Source organism: Schistocerca cancellata, chromosome 4, assembly GCF_023864275.1.
Source record: "Schistocerca cancellata isolate TAMUIC-IGC-003103 chromosome 4, iqSchCanc2.1, whole genome shotgun sequence".
Taxonomy (NCBI): Eukaryota; Metazoa; Arthropoda; class Insecta; order Orthoptera; family Acrididae; genus Schistocerca; species Schistocerca cancellata.
Window position 1 is genome coordinate 356,972,854 of NC_064629.1, and position 15,981 is coordinate 356,988,834.

A 15,981-nucleotide genomic window follows, 5' to 3' on the forward strand; every position below is an offset into this window, starting at 1 on the left:
GTAGCGGTCACGCGGTTCCAGACTGAAGCGCCTTTAACAGCACGGCCACACCGGCCGGCTAGTCCTTAGGTTAGTTAGGTTGAAGTAGTTCTAACTCTAGGGGACTGATGACCTCAGATGTTGAGGACTCCATTCGAAGTCCTGTTCCTTATTTATATAAACGATATGGCCTCTAGTATTGAGGGTAGTTCTAAAGTATTTCTCTTTGCTGATGACACTAGCATGGTAGTAAAGGATGTTGTGTGCAACATTGTTTCGGTTTCAAATAGTGTAGTTTATGACATAATTTCATTGCTTGTAGAAAATAAACTAACGCTAAATCATAGTAAGACTCAGTTTTTACAGTTTCTAACTCACAATTCAACGAAACCCGACGTTTAATTTCACAGAATGGGCATTTGATTAGTGAAATTGAACAGTTCAAATGTCTAGGTGTTCATATACACTCCTGGAAATTGAAATAAGAACACCGTGAATTCATTGTCCCAGGAAGGGGAAACTTTATTGACACATTCCTGGGGTCAGATACATCACATGATCACACTGACAGAACCACAGGCACATAGACACAGGCAACAGAGCATGCACAATGTCGGCACTAGTACAGTGTATATCCACCTTTCGCAGCAATGCAGGCTGCTATTCTCCCATGGAGACGATCGTAGAGATGCTGGATGTAGTCCTGTGGAACGGCTTGCCATGCCATTTCCACCTGGCGCCTCAGTTGGACCAGCATTCGTGCTGGACGTGCAGACTGCGTGAACGACGCTTCATCCAGTCCCAAACATGTTCAATGGGGGACAGATCGGGAGATCTTGCTGGCCAGGGTAGTCGACTTACACCTTCTAGAGCACGTTGGGTGGCACGGGATACATGCGGACGTGCATTGTCCTGTTGGAACAGCAAGTTCCCTTGCCGGTCTAGGAATGGTAAAACGATGGGTTCGATGACGGTTTGGATGTACCGTGCACTATTCAGTGTCCCCACGACGATCACCAGTGGTGTACGGCCAGTGTAGGAGATCGCTCCCCACACCATGATGCCGGGTGTTGGCCCTGTGTGCCTCGGTCGTATGCAGTCCTGATTGTGGCGCTCACCTGCACGGCGCCAAACACGCATACGACCATCATTGGCACCAAGGCAGAAGCGACTCTCATCGCTGAAGACGACACGTCTCCATTCGTCCCTCCATTCACGCCTGTCGCGACACCACTGGAGGCGGGCTGCACGATGTTGGGGCGTGAGCGGAAGACGGCCTAACGGTGTGCGGGACCGTAGCCCAGCTTCATGGAGACGGTTGCGAATGGTCCTCGCCGATACCCCAGGAGCAACAGTGTCCCTAATTTGCTGGGAAGTGGCGGTGCGGTCCCCTACGGCACTGCGTAGGATCCTACGGTCTTGGCGTGCATCCGTGCGTCGCTGCGGTCCGGTCCCAGGTCAACGGGCACGTGCACCTTCCGCCGACCACTGGCGACAACATCGACGTACTGTGGAGACCTCACGCCCCACGTGTTGAGCAATTCGGCGGTACGTCCACCCGGCCTCCCGCATGCCCACTATACGCCCTCGCTCAAAGTCCGTCAACTGCACATACGGTGCACGTCCACGCTGTCGCGGCATGCTACCAGTGTTAAAGACGGCAATGGAGCTCCGTATGCCACGGCAAACTGGCTGACACTGACGGCGGCGGTGCACAAATGCTGCGCAGCTAGCGCTATTCGACGGCCAACACCTCGGTTCCTGGTGTGTCCGCTGTGCCGTGCGTGTGATCATTGCTTGTACAGCCCTCTCGCAGTGTCCGGAGCAAGTATGGTGGGTCTGACACACCGGTGTCAATGTGTTCTTTTTTCCATTTCCAGGAGTGTAGATAGTAAACTGTCGCGGTAAGCTCACTTTCAGGATCACGTTCAAAGACTTAATGGTGCTATTTTGACTATTCGAACGGCATCTGAAGAAAGTGATTGTTCGACACGATAATTAGTCTACTTTGCTCATTTTCATTCACTAATGTCATATGGTATTATATTTTGGGGTAACTCTCCTCATTCTAAAGGGAAAATTTTGGCTCAGAAACGGGCAATTAGGGCAATAAGTGGTGTAAGTTCGCGAACCACTTGTCGACCTCTGTTCCATAGTCTGGACACTTTGACATTTGTCTTTCCAAATACACACACATCAAAAAAAGATTTTCATCACCCCAGTTCCCAGACCTCCTGAAGATATACGTTGGCTGTGGATATTGTATCACTGACACAGTCCCTCTGACTGTTCAGAGATTTCACCAAAGCTGCCCAAAAATGTAATTAACCATTCATGAGCTGCGCCTATTAGACGGAGGGGGTCCGACAGCCGATCAGTTCCAGTCATTCCACCAGGAAGGAAGTACGTGTCTTGTGTTGTCTGTAGTTTCAACCACGCCTACACGGTCAATACCGCTGTTCGATCATAGTCCTTATTGTTACTTTGTGCCAGGAAGGGAAGTGTCCAGGCATATCGGAGTGAACAAATGCGATGCTGTTCGGATATGGAAGAGATACAGAGAGACAGGAACTGTCGATGACATAACTCACTCAGGCCGCCCAAGGGCTACTCCTGCAGTGGATGACCGCTACCTACGTGTTATTGCCCGGAGCAACACTGACAGCAAAGCCACCATGTTGAATAATGCTTTTCGTGCTCCACAGGACATCGTGTTACGAATCAAACTACACAACAGGCTGCATGATCCGCAGCTTCACTCCCGACGCCCATGGTGAGGTCCATCTTTGCAACCACGACATCATGCCGTGCGTTACAGATGGGCCCAACAACATGCCGAATGGACCGCTCAGGCGTCACGTTCTCTTCACCGATGAGTGTCACATGTGCATTCAACCAGACAATCGTCGGAGACGTGTTTGGAGGCAACCCGGTCATCTTGAACGCCTTAGACACACTGTCCAGCGAGTGGAGCAAGGTGGTGGTTCCCTGCTGTTTTGGGGTGGCATTGTGTGGGGCCGACGTACGCCGCTGGTGGTCATGGAACGCGCCGAAACAGCTGTACAATACGTAAATACCATCCTCCGACCGATAGTGCAACCATATCGGCAGCATACTGGCGAGGCATTCGTCTTCATGGACGACAATTCGCGCCCTCATCGTGTACATCTTGTGAATGATAACGACATCGCTCGACTGGAGTGGCCAGCATGTTCTCCATATTTGAACCCTATTAAACATTCCTGGGACAGATTAAAAAGGGCTTTTTATGGACGACGTGACCCACCAACCATTCTGAGGGATCTACACCGAATCGCTGTTGAGGAGTGGGACAATCTGGATCAGGAGTGCCTTTGTGAACTTGTGGATAGTATGCCACGACGAATACAGGCATGTATCAGTGCAAGAAGACGTGCTACTCGGTATTAGAGGCACCGGTGTGTACAGCAATCTGAACCACCACCTCTGAAGATCTTACTGTATGGTGGCACAACATGTGGTTTTCATGAGCAATAAAAGAGTGGAAATAATGTTCATGTTGGTCTCTATTTCCATTTTCTGTATAGGTTGCAAACTCTCAGAACCGAGATGATGCAAAACTTTTTTGATGTGTTTATGTTCTTTACTGTCTTTTTTTTGTTAACAGTATCTGCCTATTCCCAAGAATTAGCAGCTTTCACTCTTTTAATACTTGACAGAAATCCAATCTGCGTTTGTATCGCACTTCGTTAAGTCTTGTACAGAAAGGTGTGCACTATACTGCTGCATCCATTTTCACTAAGCTATCACTAGAATTCAAAAACCTTAGCATTAATCGATTCTCTTTCAAATCAAAACCGAAGAGTATCCTCATGGGTCACTCCTTCTATTTTATTCAGGAGTTCCTTGAAAAATTAAGCTGATTCCTATGTTATGTTCTTGACCGTGTTTACTTAAACTTACAGCTTCTTTTTTTTGGGGGGGGGGGTTTCATGAACATTTAATTTTTTTATTTTATCTGTTATTACTTTTTTGTTCTAATTTCGTGTACTGACACGTTTCATGACCTTGGAGATTTGGTCCTACGGAAGTAGACGTGTAAATAAATAAAATAAAAATAAAGAGTGTGACAAGAATACCAAAAGTTCAGGCTTTACCTCGCTACAGAAAATGCAGTGGCCGAAGATTTCACATAACTACTGAGAGCAGAGGCATTTGAATAGAGTTGTCACAGCTAATGGACGAGCAACACTCCGTGAAATAGCAGCAGATATCAATGTGGGACGTACGACGAGCGTATCCGTTTTAACAGGGCGGCGAAATTTGGCTCTAAGGGGCTGTGGCAGCAAGCGACATACGCGATTGCCTTCGCTAACAGCACGACATTACCTCCTAAATCTCTCCCTTCATATCGGTTAGACCCTAGATGACTGGAAAGCCGTGGCCTGGTGATATGAGTCCCGATTTCATTTGGTAAGAGCTGATGGCAGGCTTCGAGTCCGGTGCAGACTCTTGAAGCCATGGACCCAAGTTGTCAACAAGGCACTGTGCAAGCTGGTGGTGGCTCCGTTATGGTATGGGGTGCGTTTACAATGAGTGGACTGCATCCTCTGGTCCAAATGAACCGACCATTGACTCGAAATGGTTATATTCAGCTACTTGGAGACATTTTCAGCCATTCAACAACTTCATATTAACAAAAAAGTATGGAATTTTTATAGATGAAAATGCGCCATGTCACTGGGCAGCAATTGTTCGCGATTGGTTTGTAAAACATTTTGGACAATTCGAATGATTTGGCTCCCCAGATCGCTCGACAGGGATCCAATCGAATATTTATGGGACATAATCGAGAGGTCAATTCGAGCGGAAATTCGTGCACCAACAGCAATTTCGCAATTGTGGACGGCTAAAGAGGCAGCATGGCTCAATATTTCTCCAAAGAACTTCCATCGACGTGTTGAGTCCATGGAACGTCGAGTTTTTGAACTACGCAAGGCAATAGGAGATCCGACACTATTTGGAGGTATCCCATGACTTATGTCAGCTCAGAGTATCTTATTAGGATGTTGATAATCATTTTGAAAGCTTCTGAAGTCGGTAAGCTGGTATACTTGTAGAGCTTCACGGTGCCTAATGAGGCAAGAACGGCTTCTTCTGGAATACCTACAACTTCCACTTTATTTGCAAAACACACTATCTTTTACATTTTCAAAATGCTAGACAGTGTATTCTGACTTCAACATACGGTATGAAGCTTTATTCAGGAGCTCATTAACAGTTACTTTACCACTGCAAATAAGCCCCATAGATTTATGCTTTTTGTGCACCTTGATTTGTGCTGACGTTTGTGGTGTTTTTGGTTTCATCCTAATCAGGCTTAGCGGTACTGGCTCTACGATGGCCAATTGGAAGGAAGAAAAATATTTTTGTGTGTTTTAAACCTGTTTTAATGTTTTTAATAATAATGTCCTCATCGATCTTTCAGTGTTACGTTTAGGAACATCTTGTATGTGTTATATCAATCCACAGAGGGCTCTTTCGAGCGCTACAAACAGTGCACTAGTTAGGGTTCCATATAAAATAATTTGAAAAATATTAATAATTGTTATATAAAGTTCTCTTAACATATTTTAATATTATTAAATTCCACATCAGTGCTTTATGCTGTACCGAGGACCATAACTTATGATTTACAGCGGTCCACTCACTAGAAGTAGAGGACGCATTTCAGTGCCGTAGGTGTTGCACCAATCAGGTTTCTTAAAAAAAATTATAAAGCCTCAGAAGGCTAATGCATCGCTAGTTATGACAGTGAATTCTCAGTTCTAGATTCGACATGTTACTCTGTAAGTGTAGCACATGGTATGTTTCACAAATTTCCATTATTACCAATTTCTTAAGAGCCTTGAAGCTTTCTAAACTTAAATTTTAAACCATTTCTAATTTGTACCGATTGTAATTACAAAATAATTTTCTGTAGTAGGTCTGAAGATGGGCAGCTGTCAAGAAACTTATCATATGAAGATAAAGGAAAATGATCTGAAGACAGAATTTGCACACCTTTTTATAAGTAACGATAGTGGTAACCCCATCACGACGTCTAGTTTTGATAAAGATGCTACAATTGGAAGATCATGTTATATTTTTGTTTGTTTCCCATTACATGATTCATCATCCATAGACGTTTCATACAAAGATTTTCAAGCACGCTGTATAACATTCAGATTAGATTTTACTTACGAAGTTTGATATTACTGGTATGGTTATGGTACCTAAGTTAATATTAAAGTATGAGTCGCTCAATGCACACGTCGACTGTAATGTGCCTACATATTTTCGAAAAATATTTATCAGCATACCGGCGAGTTTATGACGAAAGCCACTTGTCGTGTGCTGATAGTTCTGTAAAACGAATACAATTTAATAGAAACCACAATTTTTATTGTAAATTTAAAATTTTCATTTTTATTCGTAAATACGAAGCTGTTACATCACTCAACTAAGGGAAAAGGCATTAACAGCCAGAAACTGGGTAACGCTGTGTCAGTGAGGAGTGAAGCATAAGCGTCTAAAGCATTTTAGTGTTAACATAAAATACATTGGTGTAGTCGTAGATGCAAATATTTGAAAATAAGTGTTCATGCTAGTTTTAATCTAAAGAATAATAACAGCTCTAATCAGAATAATAATACGCTAGGTTCTCCGTCAATAGATGAATTAAAGAACGAGTAACAATGATAACATTTTTCTTACATTTTTTATATTGTTTGTTACAGTTTTTACATTAACATTTTTCAGTTTTACAGGAATTAAGCACTGAAATCATACGCCATCTGTGATTGCTATTTTCGATTCCCACGTATATTGTATCTTCATAATTGATCTTAATAAGGGAACGATGAGGGAAATAATGTTACGTGTGAAAGGAAATGGTTCAATGATGCAAACGTATAATAAAAACTCCAAGATGAGTGCCACTACAGGCAAAATTAATGTAAAATGTGGCTCGACTCATACAGGTTTACAAAATCATCATTTTGATATGACAACTTTGCATTGGCAGTGAAACTGTGGCGGATGTAGATATGTGTTTTAATTGTGAATGATAACAATTGTATCATAAGCAGGTCGTCTTCACTTTTTGTACGACACCCTCATTAACGCCACAAAATTATCGAGACATCGGACCGCATGGACTTATTTACCATTCCAGCAGAGGTAGTGAAACACTGGTTCACCACAGTGCTAACCACGAGAATCCTCTACATATACTATTTTGTCAATTTATGCCTAAATTTCTCACGATCAAATAGTTCACGTTCGTCACATTACAACCAAAGACACCCTTGCATATATATTTATAAGATTAGTTTTTTTTAGCAACTCTGTCGATTTCTTTTAACAAATTTTTCCTGAGAGACCATAGGTTAACGTGTATCTTAATTTAACTGGCATGCTTTGGTGTCATGTTACCATTGTTTGGCATTACAAGAATAACAAGCCAGTACTTTACACTGTGAGTCTTCCTACCTTATATTACTTACTAGATTTCAGAAAATTTGCTCAGTACCGCATAGAGGATTATGTTGAACAACCTGTACCAGTCACTATTTTACTTGACCTTTAATTGTAAACTGTACCTAAGACGCTACCACGCACGTATGTATCTGCGTGTGCGCTCGCTCGTACGCACTCGCTTGTTTGTGTGTGTGTGTGTGGGGGGGGGGGGGGGTAGTGCGCGCTAAAGTTAATCATAACTATTATATATCTTTTATTTCTTCTATTAACATGGGAATGTTTATTAATATTACAGTGTAATCGAATTCAGTTAATATCAAGCGATTTCTATGTAACTGGAGGAGGAGCACGCCTCCTATCGGACACTGAAAGTGATGTGATGCTTCCAGAAGTGCATAGGAACTGTAAAGAGCACCAGATAGGGGCAACGATGAAAGACAGTTGTTTTTCTAGCAGACGAAAAATGCCTCAGCGATAAACTTTTATTAGTAAGTGCAACAGCACATCAAGGAAACTCTTTGTAAAACAATAGATTTTTGTAGATCACCAGATTGTGTTCATGTACTTCCCTCCTTCAGACGTTTGCAAAATGAAGAGCCAGCAACCAATTCCCCGTTCTGTCTACCGCACTGTATCACAAAAAGCAGTTGCGTCGCATTTTACGAAGTTATACTACCCAACCCTTCTGCAGCTTGCTTCCACGCAGTATGCACAATATCTACAAAAACTCTAAACTCTGTTCTACAGTGAGATTGATTCTCAGTCATCCTGTACGGCAGTTCTGTTCTTTCAGGAAAGGAAACATCGCCCACCCAGGGTACTGCTGACTTTTCAGTTCACCGTAGACAAAATAAGCTCACTGAGCTCGTTTGTATGTTCTGGAGTTATTTTCAGTTTATTAAGAGACTACTTGATTGCGTAGGCTTTCCCGGCGTAATAAGTCTTGAAAAGCTCTTCGGGTTTGCTGCTGGATCCTAAAATCAACTTGATTGATCAAGTTGATATTAGGAGCCGGCAGCAAACCCGAAGAGATTTTCAAGAGAGTACTTGTTTACAGTTTTTAATTGAGTTTTTATGTAAAATATGGTCTTATAATCTATGGCCGAGAAATGCTTAATTTGCAAGTGTGATGCTACAGTGACCCATGCAGAGTTAGTGGGAATGGGACAGTATTAGTTAACGTGGCATTTTGCTTCTGTCTGTCGTTGACAGCGTATTGTAAACCTGTGTAACCATGTTGTAGTCAGCTGGTGGTGGATTAATGAATGACCAGGAAGCTTTTGCACTTCTCTCACCATTCAGGAATTGCAGGCACTTGTGGAATGAGCTGCACTGAGTGGAGACGTTTCCACGCATCCATATTATATCTTGCAAGGTGGGTGACACTATGTCTTATAGAATGGGACTGATCATATTAAAATCTAGAAGAGTAATCTCCTGTATTGCATTGCTTGATTTGAGCTGAAATATCTGAAGATCCGTAACACCTAGATGACCTGTTCCTGATACAAAGGAAGCCAGCTTAAGCCATTGAGCCTCTTCACGTGTTGAGAGATCTGAGGTTAGCGTGATGCACTTCATACCCTCAAGCAGCGAAAAGTATTCCCGCCGTTGATAGTGGAGACAATGATATCGACATCGTCGAGTATGTATTGACAGCATGTTAAACCTGGGGCAGGCTCTTCAATGCAGTACACAGTTGACAGCTCCAGCTTTTCAGCTTTCTTCACATAGTAGCTTATTTTATAACTGCAAATAAAAACTCACTTAACAAACTGAAAACAACTCCACTATATAAACACGAGCTCAGAGGACTTATTTTGTCTACCCGGATGAGAGAAATGGATACCAAATGCTTGGAAGGTATGGTCTGTCTGCGAACTGAAACACAAGCAGCACTCTTGGTGAGGAGAAGTCGCCTTTACGCTACAACTGCCGTACGCATGACAGAATTATTTCTTTCCCTCCAGCATCGTAGAACAGTGTGCAGAGATCTGCGTCGGTTGTGTCCGTATTAGTACTACTAGTAATTCACATCTGTATTCCATTTGATGTTAAAGCACTGTCGGGAAAATAAACGCTTCCGGGCATGTGTGCGCACTAGGGATGGTAGAAATAGATACCTGTATTTTAGTTCTCAGTAACCAGTTTTTCTTGCTATTTGTTTGGTCTCGGTTATAGCAGGTGTTTTTATTTTTTACTAATAACTGGATGAAAATCCGAAATATCAATTAGCCATAGCAGCAATCCTAAAGGATTTCCTTTATAAAAAAAAACTTTTTTTAATGAACGAGTAATTTTTACTCGTAAAATCTGCATTGCTTTGAAATATTGCGTTATTATAGAAAATGGGAATAGCGATCAGTGCTATTCTAATAACAATGCCGACAGTAACGAGCAACAAATATATGGCATAAGAATCAGTACTGCACTATCGCGACTGTAATGTACCTGTTACCGTGTGGCGTGGCCTATTAGATGGTCCGCATGTTCATGCAGTGAGTAAGACAGGCCCCATCTCTTCTATACGGTAGTTTCTCACTGTCGTCGTCGGATTACAGAATGGCACTATCCCTAGCGTAGAATTATTTTAGTGTGCAGTGTCAGTGAGGTACAATGCTGCATTTGCTTTAAAAGATTAAAAACGGGACGAGACACAACTAACTTGTGACATAATATAAGGAAAAAGCAAACAACTTAACAGTTCATCTATAATTTACAATAAAAATAGAACACAGCTTATCTGTTGCCTATGTCTACATAGCGTACCTCCATCTGCTTGTAGCCCTTGAAAATGGACAGCTAACACGAAAATTGGAGTTCTTGAACCTCAGTTTTCCCCTGTTAGCACTGACTATTCGTAATGTCCAAATAGTGGTATTAATGCCGGTTTACAACTTGATTTTTGGGCAGAGTTTCAAAAAATTGGAATAAATCCGAGAATATTGGTGATTTTTTGTATTAGTTTACCATTTATCACTTTTCGAGAAACGCACCGAACCGTGAAGGGACTAAGTTTTCTTCTATTTGCATATTTAATTCCATATTTTGATCGTAAGCACCTTCAAATTGAGGTGCTCCAAATTTTTGTTCGATTTTTACATTTTTTACAGCAACTAATAGGAATAAAAAACCGAAAATAAGTTATAAACTGGCGTTGAAAACAAACGATATAACAGGAAACCGGTTGTTTCAGCGATAACCGCCATCTTTACTGCACACTACGTCAGCAGTAGCTAACAAGACGAGCTGCGGAAAGGTCAGTATAAATTAGTGCAACACCCTGTACTTGCTGTACTTGCTTTTTGTGACGTAGCGTGGAAGGGAGAATGCGATTACTCGCTCTTCATTTTGCAGACCTTGAAGGAGGCAAGTGCATTACCACAATACGACAACCTACTTTCCCTCACGTTTCTTTCCTGCAGCCCCACCTTTCCACCCTCTTACACTCCCAGAACAGAATTTTTGAGTTAATACGTTCTATTGCGCTTAGATGTGGTACAAAAATTTAACATTTGTTCTTAACCAACGTTATTTAAGGATGAATATTAATTTTATATCATTCAAATACTGTTTTCAATAATCTGCAATTTCTATCCCTCGCAACGCATGAACTATTAGCCCCAGAGAGAAAAGAAAAAAGTATTTTTAGTATGTTATTCATGACACTCCACCCTACTACTGTATAAAAATTTGCGACTACACGAATTTCTTCCCCTAATTTTACTTCGTTGATTGGACGGATTTGTCAGTGCGATTGCACGAGTGTCACTCAGTGCTGCACTATGTATATTGGTTATTATGTGTTGTAAGATCACATTTCGTAGTAGGTGGATATTAAGATTAATATATTGTGATGTGATATGTGCTAGACAAAGGTAAAAGCAACCGTAGATATTCTGGCCGTATTAGCATTCTTGTATGACTACATACTATCAAATAGTAATAAGACGAACTGTTTATCATGTGGATGTATTTTACTCACTTTGCAGTTGTATGCAGCAGCAAATATTTTTGGAAACGACATTCCGTAAAAACCACCTAATGTGTAAAGGATATCGTATGACCAATTTCAATTATGTCAAGTTTTATCGTAAATGCAACCGACTGTGATGAGAGCCTGTACGTCATTGTATTTGGGAAGAACGTATGTTGCAGCGGGCAGAACTACGAAAATCAATCTTCCATTTCTGTCTGTCGGCACTTGTTAATAAGTAGGTAAGTGAAAATGTCGATTGTTTATAACCACAGAAAGAAATAAAGACAGTAACAGTTTAAAGAGACGACGGTAAGAATGAGTAGTTAAACACACAAGTTAAATAAACGTTTGCTATTACTATGCCATAATTGCACGATAGTTGTTCAGTTGCATATTAGATTATCTCGATTGAACATTACTTGTTGTATCTGATATTTCTTTATTTCTTTCACTGTTATGTTTTACTTAGAAGGCCTTATGAGTTTTTTCGTGACAGCCGAAGAGGATGAAAGGAAGATGAACGTAGTTTAAGTCTACCGCCGAGTAATGTTCATCGCATGCGTGGCTGTCGTCAAGGAAGGAAGTGATTTTTGGGACGATTCTCTGCATAAGTGTGTTATTTGTGTCATCATAATTCATGACTTGTGTCGAAGTACTGAAGTGTTTGGGTTCGTCACAGTTCGGTACGTTATGTAGTGTGTGCCCAGTGACAGACTGATTTAGCTACTTGTTGCACTGCAGCCGTTACACGTGGAACTCAATCGCTTATGTCAGTGTATGAGTATCACGGAATAGTACGTTACACGAATGAGGACATCCGTAACGTCCAAATAGATTTTGACAACAGGAGAAAATATGAATAAAACAAAGGGAAATATGAACGTTAGGAGCAAAGAAGCCTTGTTGACAGACACTGAAACGCTCTCGCGATACTAAATTGTAAACAAAACACGATTTTGAGTCTTCATTGTTTTAATTAAGAATCTTCTCAGGAGAGAATATTTCTGCTTGCAGTTAAGAAGCAGGAGACTTCCGGCAGAAATTATATTTTACTCAAGTCATTACTTTCGTTTTGGGGCCCTGGCAGTCGCGCTCAGACCTCTCTCAGGCAAGATTTGTTGGCGGAAGGCTGAGTGCGTTTGGTGCTTCTCTGGGAGAAGCAAACGATATACGTAGCCCCACAAGCGTGGAAAATAGCGGCTCTTCCGAGTAGCGTCGTCCTGAGTGCGGCCGCCATCTTCTTCTTTGACCCAGTTCCACCGACGAGGCTTTCCCTTCCGGGTAGTAAGACACAGCTGGCACAGGCCTCCACACCAATAAAAACAGTGGTGCTCACTCCGGTGTTTCCACACATCTTACCTTCGGCAACTGCACGGGATCCATCAGGCGATTACAGCGGCGGCCCGACGAGGGAGGTTTCAGAAGACAATGACGATGGTGACGATGATGGTTATGACAATGATGACAACGAGAAAATTTTATCGTGGTCTGAATGCACCTCTGATGGTATCCCAGACTTTTACTTTCCCGATCTGAACCAGGGTTCCGTAACTCAAATGACATCTGTTGATTTAGCACTAGAGAGTTATTTTCGCAAGTCTAGTCAGTCACCCGGACAATGGGTATAGATTACAGTATTTACATAAATATAAATACCGCTTTAATTCTAAATCTGAAACGACTAAGAGTACTGTCACAATCGTAAGACAAGCAATATCCTCACATAGACGCGAGTGACTGACGAAAATAAAACGTCTGAATTTGCCTTGGTATTTCTTTCGCAGCCAATGTCTTTATATTTTTTCTGTCTGGTGTTTATGACACCGCTCGTACTCGTTAATGGTTTGTAACTTCACTGTATGTATGTGTATGTATGTATCTTAATCCTGCATCGGGAGTTTCGATTCTCTCGTGACATAATCCAATTAATTACCCTCCACTACACTCAAGAGTAATGATTGTATTTTTATAAATAGGTCTACATTGTCTTTCATATTCGCGATTCACCACCGTCAGTCATCGAAAGTCCTCGCCTATGCGCCTACCGTCGCCTTACTCACCGCCAATCACTGAGTTCGCTACACGCCTTATCTTCTATAGTCCATAGACGCCACCAGAATCTAAGTTGTCACGGCTACCATGTTCTCCAGAGCGGCAAACGCCACTGACTGCGCCTTCAGTGTGACCTGATCTCTATTCGGATCGGCTTTAGCATCCATCATGTTCCCAGAATCATATCCCTTTGCCTGTTTTCTCCTGACAAGCTACGGGTCGTCCCCATAACACGATTACCACCACCACTACCACAACAACAGTCATACATCCACACTTGCATACCACTCCTATATCCTCGTAACCAAGTACTTACCTTCCCCTGTCACTTTCTGTGCTAACTCACCCCATTCTTCATTCTCACTTCGCTGAAAGATCGGCATCTAGTTTCTTCGTATCTATATTTCCACAGTCATAAATCTTAACTGACTTCACATTCACATTATGTGCAACTTTGGCTTGCGCTCAACAACCATTTTTGGCCCCAGCCACAACTGCACCAACTATAACAGCACTATACTCAGCTATACCATCAGTCAGCATCTGAGTCGTCAGCAGCACCAGCCCCAGCGCCAGCATTGTCTTTAACTTCATCACGAGCACTGTCGCAATCATGAAAAACATTAGAATCCAGGAAAACCACAAACTTTGGTAACATGATATACATACAAAACTATGTCTGTTTTTCAGATTTGTAAAAACTGTCTTAAAAATTGAAATTTATAAGTGTACAAGAAGTAAAGACAATTTTACCTGTTTAATAGAAAGATAATAAAAGCCCACTGATGATGCTGAAGCTTCAGTGAAACATGTCTGGAAAAGAAAAGAAAAGATAAAAAATTGTGTTTTACTCAAGGCGGATCTTCTCCAAAAATAAAAAATCTTCATGCCCCACATTATCACAAGCTAAAAATTCCTAAAAGAAACCTTACTAAATCTCCCCTCACCCATCCAAGAAGCCAATAAACCTCTCACAAATCAATTGAATCGACATCTATCGCACTCCAGACTCCTCCATTAATACATTACTTTATCCTGTATCGATAAGACCAAACGTTCCTCAACGCTACTACCTAATGGTTCGAAATCAGAAAATATGTCACTAGCCTTCACAGCACCAAACGTGTCGCACGGAAAGATTCAATAATCACAATTTAATATCCATTCGAAACTCTCCACAACAATGCTATTTCCACTTTCGTTTAAATGTATTTCATTAAACATTGGTTATTTAACTACGCAAGTCATCCTCACAGACTTCTAGCATACGTTTCTGATAATTCGCTACATACAATGACGACCTAACACCCAAATTTTTAAAAAAATAAAATACTGCCAACCTGTTCCCATTGCAAAACTAATCATCTACTAAAATAATGCCTTAACGTGCAATCCGCACTCCAATTTTACACCTGAAACTTTTTTCCACTAAACCTCCTGCTACAAGAGTAAATTGAAGCCTTTTCCACCAAAACCTGAAATTTCTGTCCTCTACCACTCCATCACCACATCTCTCCATCCAAACAACAGATCTACTGTCCTCACTACTGGAGATATAATCCGGTTTCATCACAATTGTTCTCCAAAACATCCACCTCTTAGAGCGACATTATTTCCTTCAACAAATGGTGCTGGCTGTCGTTCCACGTTACACCTAATTTCCATAGCCACATATTACAGAACTACTGTAGTTAAATTACCTGCCGTTCAGATACCCATATCGAGCGGGGTAGAGCAATGAGCACACTGGACTCGCTTTCGGGAGACCGACAGTGCAAACACGCCTGCGGTCATTCCGATTTAGGTTTTGCTTGATTTCCCTTAATCGCTTAAAGAAAATAACAGGATGGTTCCATTGAAAGTGCATGGCCGCTTTCCTTCTCCATACTTCCCTCAGCCGAGTTCGTGCTCCGTCTTTAATGACCTCGTTACCGACGGGACGTTAAACACATAATCTTCTCCCCCTCAGAAACGCATGGTTAATCGTAACATATTCAGCATCTCATAATCTTACTGAATCCAGTCTCTCTCTCTCTCTCTCTCTCTCTCTCTCTCTCTCTATCCTCTCCCATCCCCCCCCCCCCCACCCCCCGCCCCACAATGACACCATTAGACCCTGTTTTCTCCTTCGGAACCCCCGCTAATATTAACTGAAAACCTGCTCCACTTACAGAAATACCAGTACCTTCATCCAAAATTCGTACCTGCTGTAATAGTACTAATGACTGTAACTTTTGGATGTTTGTTCTACTTACTTTGAAAGTTAATCGAAAATTATTTGGCTGAAGAGTGGGATAATTTTTCTGCCAGACCGCCCCTCCCCCCTTTCTGTACCCATGGAAAATGAAGTGGCAATAAAGAAAAACCACAATTCCAGCTACCTTTTGTTGGGACCTTACAAATATGTCTCACTTACAGCGCCACCAGTGTGCGCTACAGCTCCCATTAAGTATGAGTACATTCATACGTAG